Consider the following 14,187-nt stretch of genomic DNA (forward strand, 5'->3'; position numbering starts at 1 on the left):
AGACTTCCTGGTCTTGAATCCTGGCTGTGCCACTCAGTAGCTCTCTGACCTTGGGCAAGTTAACTAACCTATTTGTTGTAGAGTGGGAATAATAATAGTATATTTTATCATATGATTGTTGTGAGAATAAAATGATTTAATATTTTTGAAGCTTTTAGAATGGTGCTTGGCACATAGGAAAGTTTATATGAGTAATTGTTAAATAAATGGGTGAATAAACCAATCTCTTCTTTCACCTTCAGTTTATCACAGTTTACTGTGTGATCTCAACTCTACAGCTCAAGACATTGTTGAGTGATTTTAGCACTTTCCCCCTGAACACATAGGAAACTTATATAAATAGTTATTAAATAAATGAATAAATGAATAAAAAATCCCTAACTTCAAGATATTGCAACAATACACTGTGTTGAAGGGATGTAACCACAAGATATTGTTGACTGATTCAAGGCTCTTCTCCCCAAGCCCTGTGTGCCTTTAGAATTCCTCTCAACACAGTATTCCAACAGCTTTTACAAATTATTCCAAGCAGATACCCAAGAAGCAAACTATTTTTCCTACCTTGTCTTCTGGGTTGCTCTGACCCTGCATTCTAACTTGGCAAGATACTTTTGAGTCTTGATTCCTTTGTTTTTTTCTATTATCTCCCAGTCTGATTCATCCACAAATTTGAAAATTGTATTATCTTATTTTGGGGTAAAAATATTTAAAGATTACCATTAAACAAACTCTGTTGCACCCAATGAGGAACCACTTTCCGTGTTGGCACAATTGTGTCTTAACTATCTTGAGTGTTTGGATTATCCAGCAAATTTATAATCCACACAGGTTAACTTTCATCATTTTATCTACACGGATATTATGAGAAGCTCCAACTGTTTGCAGAAATCTGTTTACATGGTGTCCATTGCACTTTTTAGCTCACCAACCTAGCAGTTCTATCAATAAAAACAGTGAAGTTGGTTTGAAATCACCTAATTAATAGTAAAATTTTCCATTAATTATTAATAATCACAGTCCAATTTTTCACAAAAACACGTTTAAGATTTTTCTCTACGTGTTTGTCAGGGAGTGGTCTATATTTTACAGACTCTAACCTTTTTCTTCTAGTTATTCTTTTTTAATTGATTAGAATATTTGGACAGTATATTTTTCCTTTAAAATAGCTTCAAAATTACTATAGTTATACATATGCATTGTAATAAATACAGATAATATTAAGAGGGAAAACAAAACTTAAAAAAATCACTATATATAATGGAATATTATTATATATAATACTTATAATAATATATTATATAATATTATATATATATATATTTGAATATTATTCAGCCATTAAAAGAAGGAAATCCTGCCACTTGTGACAACCTGGATGAACCTGAGGGTATTATGCTAAGTGAAGTAAGTTAGACAGAGAAAGAAAAATACTGCATGATCTCACTTATATGTGGAATCTAATAAAGCCAAACTTATAGAAACAGAAGACTGGTGGTTGCCAGGGACAGGGGGGTGGGGGATATAGGGAGATGTTTGTCAAAGGGTACAAACTTTTAGTTATAAGATGAATAAGTCCTGGGGATGTAATGTACAGCATGGTGACTATAGTTAATAATAGTGTATTGTGTACTTGAAAGTTGCTAAGAGTGTAGAGCTTAAATGTTCTCAAAACACACACACACACGTAACTATGTGAGGTGATGGATATGTTAACTAACCTTTTTGTGGTAATCGTTTTACAATGTATATTTGTATAACATCATCACCTTGTATACCTTAAACTTACATGATGTTCTATGTCAAATATATTTCAATAAAGCTGGGGAAAAAAATCACCCAAATTTCTACTATCCCAAGTAAACTGCTATTAATATAATGGTGTTTCCTCGTCCCTTCCCTTCCCTTCCCTTCCCTTCCCTTCCCTTCCCTTCCCTTCCCTTCCCTTCCCTTCCTTTCCCTTCTCTTCCCTTCCCTTCCTCCTTTTATGGAAAAATGCTATCCATACTGTTTCATAGCTTTTTATCACTTAACAATCAATTATTAACATATTCCTATGTTATTAAATATTCTTCCACAGCATCATTTTTTTTTAAATCTTAGTGACGTTGGTTTTGTTTTTTTTTTTTTAATTAATTAATTTATTACTTATTTTTGGCTGTGTTGGGTCTTCGTTTCTGTGCGAGGGCTTTCTCTAGTTGCGGTGAGCGGGGGCCACTCTTCATCGCGGTGCGCGGGCCTCTCACTATCGCGGCCTCTCTTGTTGCGGAGCACAGGCTCCAGACGCGCAGGCTCAGTAGTTGTGGCTCACGGGCCTAGTTGCTCCGTGGCATGTGGGATCCTCCCAGACCAGGGCTCGAACCCGTGTCCCCTGCACTGGCAGGCAGATTCTCAACCACTACGCCACCAGGGAAGCCCCACAGCATCATTTTTGATGGTTGCATACAGCTTTGTTGTATGAACATAACATAATTTAATTAGCAACCCTCTATTTTGGGGCACTTGTTTTCAATTTTTTATATTATAAATATTTTCATTTTGAACATTTTTATGGATAAAATTTTGTGTACAATCATGATTATTTTATTAGACTATATTACAAAAAGTAGATTTGTTGAGTCAAAAGATTCATCATTGAGAGGGCAGACAACAGAAGCAAGAAAAACTACAATCCTGCAGCCTGTGGACCAAAAACCACAGTTACAGAAAGATAGAGAAGATGAAAAGGCAGAGGGCTATGTACCAGATGAAGGAACAAGAAAAAAACCCAGAAAAACAACTAAATGAAGTGGAGATAGGCAACCTTCCAGAAAAAGAATTCAGAATAATGATAGTGAAGATGATCCAGGACCTCGGAATAAGAATGGAGGCAAAGATTGAGAAGATGCAAGAAATGTTTAACAAAGACCTAGAAGAATTAAAGAACAAACAAACAGAGATGACCAATACAATAACTGAAATGAAAACTACACTAGAAGGAATCAATAGCAGAATAACTGAGGCAGAAGAACGGATAAGTGACCTGGAAGACAGAATGGTGGAATTCACTGCTGCGGAACAGACTAAAGAAAAAAGAATGAAAAGAAATGAAGACAGCCTAAGAGACCTCTGGGACAACATTAAACGCAACAACATTCGCATTATAGGGGTCCCAGAAGGAGAAGAGAGAGAGAAAGGACCAGAGAAAATATTTGAAGAGATTATAGTCGAAAACTTCCCTAACATGGGAAAGGAAATAGCCACCCAAGTCCAGGAAGCACAGAGAGTCCCATACAGAATAAACCCAAGGAGAAACACGCCGAGACACATAGTAATCAAAGTGGCAAAAATTAAAGACAAAGAAAAATTATTGAAAGCAGCAAGGGAAAAACGACAAATAACATACAAGGGAACTCCCATAAGGTTAACAGCTGATTTCTCAGCAGAAACTCTGCAAGCCAGAAGGGAGTGGCATGATATACTTAAAGTGATGAAAGGGAAGAACCTACAACCAAGATTACTCTACCCGGCAAGGATCTCATTTAGATTTGATGGAGAAATCAAAAGCTTTACAGACAAGCAAAAGCTAAGAGAATTCAGCACCACCAAACCAGCTCTACAACAAATGCTAAAGGAACTTCTCTAAGTGGGAAACACAAGAGAAGAAAAGGACCTACAAAAACAAACCCAAAACAACTAAGAAAATGGTCATAGGAACATACATATCAATAATTACCTTAAACGTGAATGGATTAAATGCCCCAACCAAAAGACATAGACTGGCTGAATGGATACAAAAACAAGACCCATATATATGCTGTCTACAAGAGACCCACTTTAGACCTAGGGACACATACAGACTGAAAGTGAGGGGATGGAAAAAGATATTCCATGCAAATGGAAATCAAAAGAAAGCTGGAGTAGCTATACTCATATCAGATAAAATAGACTTTAAAATAAAGAATGTTACAAGAGACAAGGAAGGACACTACATAATGATCCAGGGATCAATCCAAGAAGAAGATATAACAATTGTAAATATATATGCACCCAACATAGGAGCACCTCAATACATAAGGCAACTGCTAACAGCTATAAAAGAGGAAATCGACAGTAACAATAATAGTGGGGGACTTTAACACCTCACTTACACCAATGGACAGATCATCCAAAATGAAAATAAATAAGGAAACAGAAGCCTTAAATGACACAATAGACCAGATAGATTTAATTGATGTATATAGGACATTCCATCCAAAAACAGCAGATTACACGTTCTTCTCAAGTGTGCACGGAACATTCTCCAGGATAGATCACATCTTGGGTCACAAATCAAGCCTCAGTAAATTTAAGAAAATTGAAATCATATCAAGCATCTTTTCTGACCACAACGCTATGAGATTAGAAATGAATTACAGGGAAAAAAACGTAAAAAAGACAAACACATGGAGGCTAAACAATACGTTACTAAATAACCAAGAGATCACTGAAGAAATCAAAGAGGAAATAAAAAAATACCTAGAGACAAATGACAATGAAAACACGACGACCCAAAACCTATGGGATGCAGCAAAAGCAGTTCTAAAAGGGAAGTTTATAGCTATACAAGCCTACCTAAAGAAACAAGAAAAATCTCAAGTAAACAATCTAACCTTACACCTAAAGAAACTAGAGAAAGAAGAACAAACAAAACCCAAAGTTAGCAGAAGGAAAGAAATCATAAAGATCAGAGCAGAAATAAATGAAATAGAAACAAAGAAAACAATAGCAAAGATCAATAAAACTAAAAGTTGGTTCTTTGAGAAGATAAACAAAATTGATAAGCCATTAGCCAGACTCATCAAGAAAAAGAGGGAGCGGACTCAAATCAATAAAATCAGAAATGAAAAAGGAGAAATTACAACAGACACCGCAGAAATACAAAGCATCCTAAGAGACTACTACAAGCAACTTTATGCCAATAAAATGGACAACCTGGAAGAGATGGACAAATTCTTAGAAAGGTATAACCTTCCAAGACTGAAGCAGGAAGAAATAGAAAATATGAACAGACCAATCACAAGTAATGAAATTGAAACTGTGATTAAAAATCTTCCAACAAACAAAAGCCCAGGACCAGATGGCTTCACAGGTGAATTCTATCAAACATTTAGAGAAGAGCTAACACCTATCCTTCTCAAACTCTTCCAAAAAATTGCAGAGGAAGGAACACTCCCAAACTCATTCTATGAGGCCACCATCACCCTGATACCAAAACCAGACAAAGATACTACAAAAAAAGAAAATTACAGACCAATATCACTGATGAATATAGATGCAAAAATCCTCAACAAAATACTAGCAAACAGAATCCAACAACACATTAAAAGGATCATACATCACGATCAAGTGGGATTTATCCCAGGGATGCAAGGATTCTTCAATATACGCAAATCAATCAATGTGATACACCATATTAACAAATTGAAGAAGAAAAACCATATGATCATCTCAATAGATGCAGAAAAAGCTTTGGACAAAATTCAACACCCATTTATGATAAAAACTCTCCAGAAAGTGGGCATAGAGGCAACCTACCTCAACATAATAAAGGCCATATATGACAAACCCACAGCAAACATCATTCTCAATGGTGAAAAACTGAAAGCATTTCCTCTAAGATCAGGAACAAGACAAGGATGTCCACTCTCACCACTATTATTCAACATAGTTCTGGAAGTCCTAGCCACGGCAATCAGAGAAGAAAAAGAAATAAAAGGAATACAAATTGGAAAAGAAGAAGTAAAACTGTCACTGTTTGCGGATGACATGATACTATACATAGAGAATCCTAAAACTGCCACCAGAAAACTGCTAGAGCTAATTAATGAATATGGTAAAGTTGCAGGATACAAAATTAATGCACAGAAATCTCTTGCATTCCTATACACTAATGATGAAAAATCTGAAAGAGAAATTATGGAAACACTCCCATTTACCATTGCAACAAAAAGAATAAAATACTTAGGAATAAACCTACCTAGGGAGACAAAAGACCTGTATGCAGAAAACTATAAGACACTGATGAAAGAAATTAAAGATGATACCAACAGATGGAGAGATATACCATGTTCTTGGATTGGAAGAATCAACATTGTGAAAATGAGTATACTACCCAAAGCAATCTACAGATTCAATGCAATCCCTATCAAATTACCAATGGCATTTTTTACAGAGCTAGAACAAGTCATCTTAAAATTTGTATGGAGACACAAAAGACCCCGAATAGCCAAAGCAGTCTTGAGGGAAAAAAATGGAGCTGGAGGAATCAGACTCCCTGACTTCAGACTCTACTACAAAGCTACAGGAATCAAGACAATATGGTATTGGCACAAAAACAGAAACATAGATCAATGGAACAAGATAGAAAGCCCAGAGATTAACCCACGCACCTATGGTCAACTAATCTATGACAAAGGAGGCAAAGATATACAATGGAGAAAAGACAGTCTCTTCAATAAGTGGTGCTGGGAAAACTGGACAGCTACATGTAAAAGAATGAAATTAGAATACTCCCTAACACCATACACAAAAATAAACTCAAAATGGATTAGAGACCTAAATATAAGACTGGACACTATAAAACTCTTAGAGGAAAACATAGGAAGAACACTCTTTGACATAAATCACAGCAAGATCTTTTTTGATCCACCTCCTAGAGTAATGGAAATAAAAACAAAAATAAACAAATGGGACCTAATGAAACTTCAAAGCTTTTGCACAGCAAAGGAAACCATAAACAAGACGAAAAGACAACCCTCAGAATGGGAGAAAATATTTACAAATGAATCAACGGACAAAGGATTAATCTCCAAAATATATAAACAGCTCATTCAGCTCAATATCAAAGAAACAAACACCCCAATCCAAAAATGGGCAGAAGACCTAAATAGACATTTCTCCAAAGAAGACATACAGACGGCCACGAAGCACATGAAAAGATGCTCAACATCACTAATTATTAGAGAAATGCAAATCAAAACTACAATGAGGTATCACCTCACTCCTGTTAGAATGGGCATCATCAGAAAATCTACAAACAACAAATGCTGGAGAGGGTGTGGAGAAAAGGGAACCCTCTTGCACTGTTGGTGGGAATGTAAATTGATACAGCCACTATGGAGAACAATATGGAGGTTCCTTAAAAAACTAAAAATAGAATTACCATATGACCCAGCAATCCCACTACTGGGCATATACCCAGAGAAAACCGTAATTCAAAAAGACACATGCACCCGAATGTTCATTGCAGCACTATTTACAATAGCCAGGTGATGGAAGCAACCTAAATGCCCATCAACAGACGAATGCATAAAGAAGTGTGGTACATATATACAATGGAATATTACTCAGCCATAAAAAGGAACGAAATTGAGTCATTTGTTGAGACGTGGATGGATCTAGAGACTTTCATACAGAGTGAAGTAAGTCAGAAAGAGAAAAACAAATATCGTATATTAATGCATGTATGTGGAACCTAGAAAAATGGTACAGATGAGCCAGTTTGCAGGGCAGAAGTTGAGACACAGATGTAGAGAATGGACATATGGACACCAAGGGGGAAAACTGCGGTGAGGTGGGGATGCTGGTGTGCTGAATTGGGCGATTGGGATTGACATGTATACACTGATGTGTATAAAATTGATGCCTAATAAGAACGTGCAGTATAAAAAAAACCAAACAAAACAAATAATACTAAACTTTCATTGGGTTATTTGTATGGAAATATGTTAATATAAATGTTTCAGACATTACATGAAATTTCTAAAAATCTTATATTTGTATTTGTACGGAAATATGTATGGAAATATGTTAATATAAATGTTTCAGACATTACATGAAATTTCTAAAAATCTTATATTTGTATTTGTATGGAAATATGTATGGAAATATGTTAATATAAATGTTTCAGACATTACATGAAATTTCTAAAAATCTTATATATTCTGGTATAATGTTATAAGTAATAATCCTAGTTATTACTTTAAAATGTATATCTCAGAAATAACTAATTTTCTTGTCAACTGCATTATTATGAACTTTCATCAAATCTTTAACCGTGGTCATTTTTAAGTCTTTTGTCATTTACAGACAGTTCTGGGTGTACTCTGATGATTTTGCAAATATGTTCCTATAAAAGGGTTTCATCTTCAAGAAATTCATGGAAAAGACTCTGACAAGTACAGGTTTCTGGTAACTGACTGTACTGCTGAACTGAATGAATAAGCATTTTCAGAACTCTAATGAAAAACTGATGAACTCATAAAAGTGCTAACAAAAGATCAAGATGAAAAAAAAATTAATTACATGGGACTGAGTGAACTGAGGAGGATGAGTATAATTTTTGTGACTTTCTGTCTGAATTAAAAAAAAAAAAAAATCCCACAAGGACTCAGAGGCAAAGAATATACAAATCAATTTTCACTGCAAAGTAAAGGAGCTGTTACAGTGGAGGATTACTGGACTGAATGTCAATATTATGACATAGTATGAGTGTGTTTCATGTTTGGTAATTGCAATCATTGTTGCTTTTGTTGTGGTCATCCATGTACAATGCTTGGTGTCAGTCTATTTATCTCTTGTAAAAATAAAATACAGTGTGTGTGTGTGAAAAAAAAAAAAAAAGATTCATCATTTTTAGCTTTTTAATAAATTTGTCAATCTCCCCTCTCCCTCCCAAAATATTGTTGCTGTTTGTATCATTCTGTTGTCTGTTCTGGGCATTAACATTAACATTTTTTTTTTAGTGATTTTGATAGGTACAAAGTTATCTAATTGCTTTAATTTGCACTTATTTGAGTAATAGTGAGGTTTAACTTTTAAAAAATAAATATTGTCCCTTTAAATTTTCTCTTTTGTGAATTTCCTACTTATTTCCTTTGTCTGCTTTTCCATTACTGTAATCAGTTTTTCCTATTTATTTGTACGTGTGCTTTATATTTTAGTGTCAGTGACTCCTTGTCTGTCATGTATGTTACCAAACTTTTGTTCAGTTTGCCATTTGTCTTTAATTTTGATTTTGTTGTATACGTACAATTTAAAATTGTATGTAGTCAAATCTAGCTACAACTTGAAAAAATTGTCTTTGGCATTGTCTTCCAGTAATTTTGTATTGATATAATTAAATACTTAAACCTTCTAGAACTGATTTTTTGTGTATTACTGAAGCCAAGACTTCACTGGATTGGTTTCTTATTCCCATCCTTCCACATTCATGTCAGTGAGAGCAGTCACGCTCAGGGCAGGAGGCTGAGTTGGAAATACCATTGTTCTAACTAGTGTGGCATCCACAGCATACATATCAGTGAAGCCAGAGGAACATTCTGATAGAATTTGTGTTTACTCTGATCTCATCTTATTTTCTTCTGAATTTTCATCATCATTGTTTTTTTTTTTCAGTTGAGATAACCACTTCCTTCCCTTTTTTCTGAAGTTCACTTTAGTGAGCTCAGTGGGTACTACAAACTGGCTAAATCTAGTTAAAAAAAATCTAGCTGGGCCCACAGGCATTCCTTTCTATTATAAAGGCCTTAATATTTTTATTATTTTAGCTCAACAGCATTTTTTTTTTGCTTATTAATATTAGTTTATGGGAAATAGGCAATTATACAAAATACAGGATCAGAACCAAAATTTGTTTTCAAAATGTGAGTTTTGAGACTTGGAGGATTTCATTTGAAACTTTCAATTATATAATTACAAAAAAAATTCATGTTTCAGGAAAACATACTTAATTTTAACATTATCACAAAGTTAGACAGTCAAGTATTTCAAGGGGAAACAAAACAGAAGCATTATTTACAAATTTAGACTACATGAGACATTGTGGAGACTCTTTTGTTAGTCAACAACACAATACATAATTTTACACACTACACTTCAAAAATGATGCATCTGTGAACAATATGATAAAGGTCATAGTGCTGAAGACTTTAAATTCAAGGTTGGTAGAGTTGAAGACTAAATTCAAGGTCACAGTCATACTAACAGACTTTAAGTTCAAGGTTGTTGTGATGAAAACTCTAAATTCAAGGACAGATTGTCTAAGAAAGGACAAACAACTAGCATTCAAGCTATTTAGTCAATTAGTTCCCTGTGAGTACAAAATATATAGGAATCACTAAATGGATTAGCCTAATTACAAATTCTGTTCATTTCTAAATAACTTATAAGTCTTTTCACAGAATCATTGTCACATATTTTCTCTCTATCCTTGTGTAGGTATTTCTGCCTCATTTTAAATCCTTATTCAAAACAATTCTCTCCCATTTCCATATTTTTATAAGTATAAAATATTTTTAAACAAAGAAATGTCTGTTCTAGACATTTCTAGAGAACTATTTTCCCACTAGAGAAAAAAAAGATTCCCATTTCCTCCTCTCCCTCAAAAACACAAAGCAAACCCAAACAATCCAATTCCTGAAGTAGCATCTCATAAAACCCAGGGCCTGGCACGATATTTCATGCTAGTTTTCCTGCTATAAGCTGAGAACAATTTGATTATTTACATTATTGAGAAATTTGTTTAACAGGCTGGATTCATCCCAGGGCTTCCATCAGCAGAGGCTTGCTTAAAAAAAGGCGAGAGCAGTGGCATCTTTGAATGGGAACATCAAAGATTCTCCTCCATCTCTCCTCCTCGTATTCTTCATCAGATTCATCCATATCTGCCAAATGGTCATAATCGTCTACTTCCTCCTCTTCCTCTTCTTTCTCTTGCATCTCTTCATATTCATTAGGACCCATTTCCAATCGAGCTATAGACACCCTGAGTGTTGGACATGCCATATGGAATCAGGGAATGGTGACATTAGAGATCTTGTCTTTAAAGTAAAAAAAAAAGGAAGATATAATATCCTTCCATATAGCATGATGTTATATGTGAATATACAACTTGTGTATTCATATACCCAGCCTGAACTGACGATTGCAAATTTACCAACAACCCCAGGTCCTTGAACTTCCTCCTCATCACCTTTATTTTTTTATTTTTTTATTTAAGATTTTTAAAGTCTTTATTGAATTTGTTACACTATTGCTTCTGTTTTATGTTTTTGGTTTTTTGGCTGCAAGGCATGTGGGATCTTAGCTCCCTGACCAGGGTTCGAACCTGCACCCCCTGCACTGGAAAGCGAAGTCTTAACCACTGGACCACCAGGGAAGTCCCTTCACATCACCTTTAGCATTTGTTATTCTCCAGTAGCGACTGTCTAACTGGCAAGCCTTCTCAGGAAGTGCGTCTTTTGACATTTCAGTCCTGATTCGGTATGTGAAGAAATAGTGGGGTGGGTGTACAGAGCTGAGTTCCTGCAGAAACGATGTGGAAACTGAAACTGTAATATCCCCAGTCATTGCTACACACTCTGGATCATAAACATATCTGAAAATTGGGTCTCTGATGATAGGGAAGCCACCTGATACAATATTGTTGACATAAGAAGTAAACCAGTCAGTAAAAGTAGCACCTATGATAAACATGTAAGTAGCAGCTGGACTCCGAGCCATTTGGTCTGGACATTTGGTAGTGAGGTAGGAGATAGATGGGCCCCTGGGCTGGACAGCTGGTGTTTGTCAAGTGGAGTAAAACTGAAGCTTTGTTCTCACGCAGACGCTCCAAGGACAAAGCTAGTGGCAGAAGCTGAGCTCTGCTGAAGTAAAGAGATTAGATGACCACTCCTGAGGTCAAGGAAAACTTCCCTGTCTGCACATGCGCAGGATGCCTCCTTGGGGGTCAAAAAGGGAGGGGACGCCACCCCATAATAAGTGTGGACATACCCCCCACAGGCCTCTGGGGTGGGATACATCTTAGCAAAATGTTGCGCACGCATGTTGGGGAGGGTCCTAGGGCAGGTCAGGTGTGAAGAAAGAAATAAGAAAATTGGCCAAAGGTAAACAAAAACCCAGAAGGACTGTCCTATATAAGTGATTTAAATCACCTCTTTATTGTGCTACTCATTTAGGACGCCCATACTCTTTCTCTCTGGGTGTGTATTTCTGCCTTGCTTCTGACTTAAATAAACAAGCTGCTTCTCTGCGTGCTCACCCACATGTTATGCTGTATCTCTAATAATAAACTTTGTACCTGATTTTACAATTTTTGCCTCCTTGAAATATTCTTGCTTTCAAACAGGGGAAAGAGCCAGGGCCACTTTGCTGCTAGCCTCTAGTGCCTGGTGGTCTAGCGGCTAGGATTCCTGGTTTTCAACTCAGGTGACCCACGTTCAATTCCTGGGCAAAGAACTAAGATCTCTCTTCAGGACCACACACTACTGTCTCTCCAAGATCAGTAGAAGACTTCATTTTTGTTTCAGCCCTTCCACTGCTATATACCGACTCAAACCATTATGTATGCAAAAAGTTAAAGGGAGAAAATATTTCAGTCCCTGTCTCTGCTGGAAGGCTCCAGCAGCTGTATAGATGTCTAACAAATCCTCAGAAAGATAGTGATTAGACAGCACCATGCTTCCCAACAACCCAGGAACCACTAACTTCTGCCCGTTGTGGATATGATAGTAACATCGATAATCATCTGGAAGTCTGCAGCCCATCTGAGCTTCTGCAGCATCTAGGTCTTCCTCTTCAGTACTCTCTTTCAGAGAGAAAACCGTCTGGACATCTGGGTTCCAAATATTTCTTGAGATCATCCCAGACCTTTGTAATAGCAGCATAATGGTCAATATATCTTCCTATATCAGAAAAGTATCAATGAAGAGGGATTTCCAACACTGGTTCTTCTGTGTTTTCTCTTCCTCAGGTATCAGCCAGTATGTTTTGCAATGTCTTCTCCACAGCGGATCATGACTTGATAGCTGACTAAGTCTTTGACTGATATAGCAACAATTGATTAGGTCTCGGTAGTCCAAGAAGGATAAGATGAGGAGCAGGGGATGAGTAGGCAGCGATTCCAGGGTCAGGGGCGCTGACTGGTCTCCATGGCCGCCATCTTGCCTGGTCCCTTGCAGGCCTGGCTCCACCCCCACCCACCCCCCCTCCCCCGGCCCCCGCGGCCACCATCCGCCTCAACAGCATTTGTAAGCTGTGCATTCTATCAATGATGGGTATCAGATGGAGGTGGCTCGTCATTAGCTCCAAAGCCCTAGAAATCTTTTTTATCTCTAAAGAGGCAACATATAAGTGAATACTGTTGTGAATACCCAAGTGAATCAGTAAGCAATTGTGATATGACGGAATCTGCCACTGATTCCTGATATAAAATTGTGCAAGGGAAAGGAACTAACATTTATTGGGAGCCAGATACTGTACGTACATTTACATAATTAAGTCCAAACTACAGTTTTGCCGAGGTTACCTATTAGCAATCTGATTTTCAGAAGAAAAAATTGAAGCTAAGGGATTAATCAAATTGCCTAGAGTCATGTAGCTGGTACAAGGTGGAGCTGACATTGAAATAGAGCTCTTAAAACATTTAGGCCACTCAGGATCATGCCTGCCTTTATCATAGTTCAGTAATCAACTGAACTCTTGGCTCAAGAATATACCTTAAATGCCAAGATCAAGTAACAAATGGATGTGGTATTGGATAATCTACCTCTATGCCCTCTGAGGTACCCAAAGTTAGAACATAGTTATTTTGTGGTCCCTTCCTCTGTACCTAGTTCAATGATGGTCAGTAAGTCTCAGGAATCTGACTGCTCCAGTACTTCTTTCTTATGTAGTCTCAGAATTTCTGATAAAAAGGAATTAATACTTACTAGCCACAGATTTATAGTTCTAGAACCACTGACTTAGATCATCTAATAATCTTACTTTTAATTTTTAACACACATACTACTCTAATGGGAAAAAAAAATTGACCTTACCAAAATTCATTGCAAGACATACTTCTTAGACAAGACAGTAATGAGGCAATGTCTGGTTCCTGTTAATAGTGAAAAATAAATGATTCATAACCCCAACAAAAGTATAGACTTTATCATAAACGTCATTACCCAATGCATTGTCAGTAGAACATGCTATGAGAAATATGAAATGAGACCTTTCTTTATACCTTAATTTAGTTGTCACTTGAATCCTTCCTGGCAGTTTAGAATCCAACCTATTTTAAAGTGGCTAGAGAAGGAGAGGTACATTACTCGCAATTGGAAAGAGTTGCCATATTTATCCAAAGTTCACACCAGGAAGGGACCAGTGTGTTGTTTGTTTTGTTCATAG

General features: G+C 36.5%; 1 pseudogene; it reads right to left on the minus strand.

The window, feature by feature from the left end:
* Positions 1 to 10,554: 10,554 nt before the first annotated feature.
* Positions 10,555 to 12,958, minus strand: LOC137760725 (F-box only protein 3 pseudogene; annotated as a pseudogene).
* Positions 12,959 to 14,187: the final 1,229 nt, after the last annotated feature.

Source organism: Eschrichtius robustus, chromosome 3, assembly GCF_028021215.1.
Source record: "Eschrichtius robustus isolate mEscRob2 chromosome 3, mEscRob2.pri, whole genome shotgun sequence".
In the NCBI taxonomy this organism is placed as follows: Eukaryota; Metazoa; Chordata; class Mammalia; order Artiodactyla; family Eschrichtiidae; genus Eschrichtius; species Eschrichtius robustus.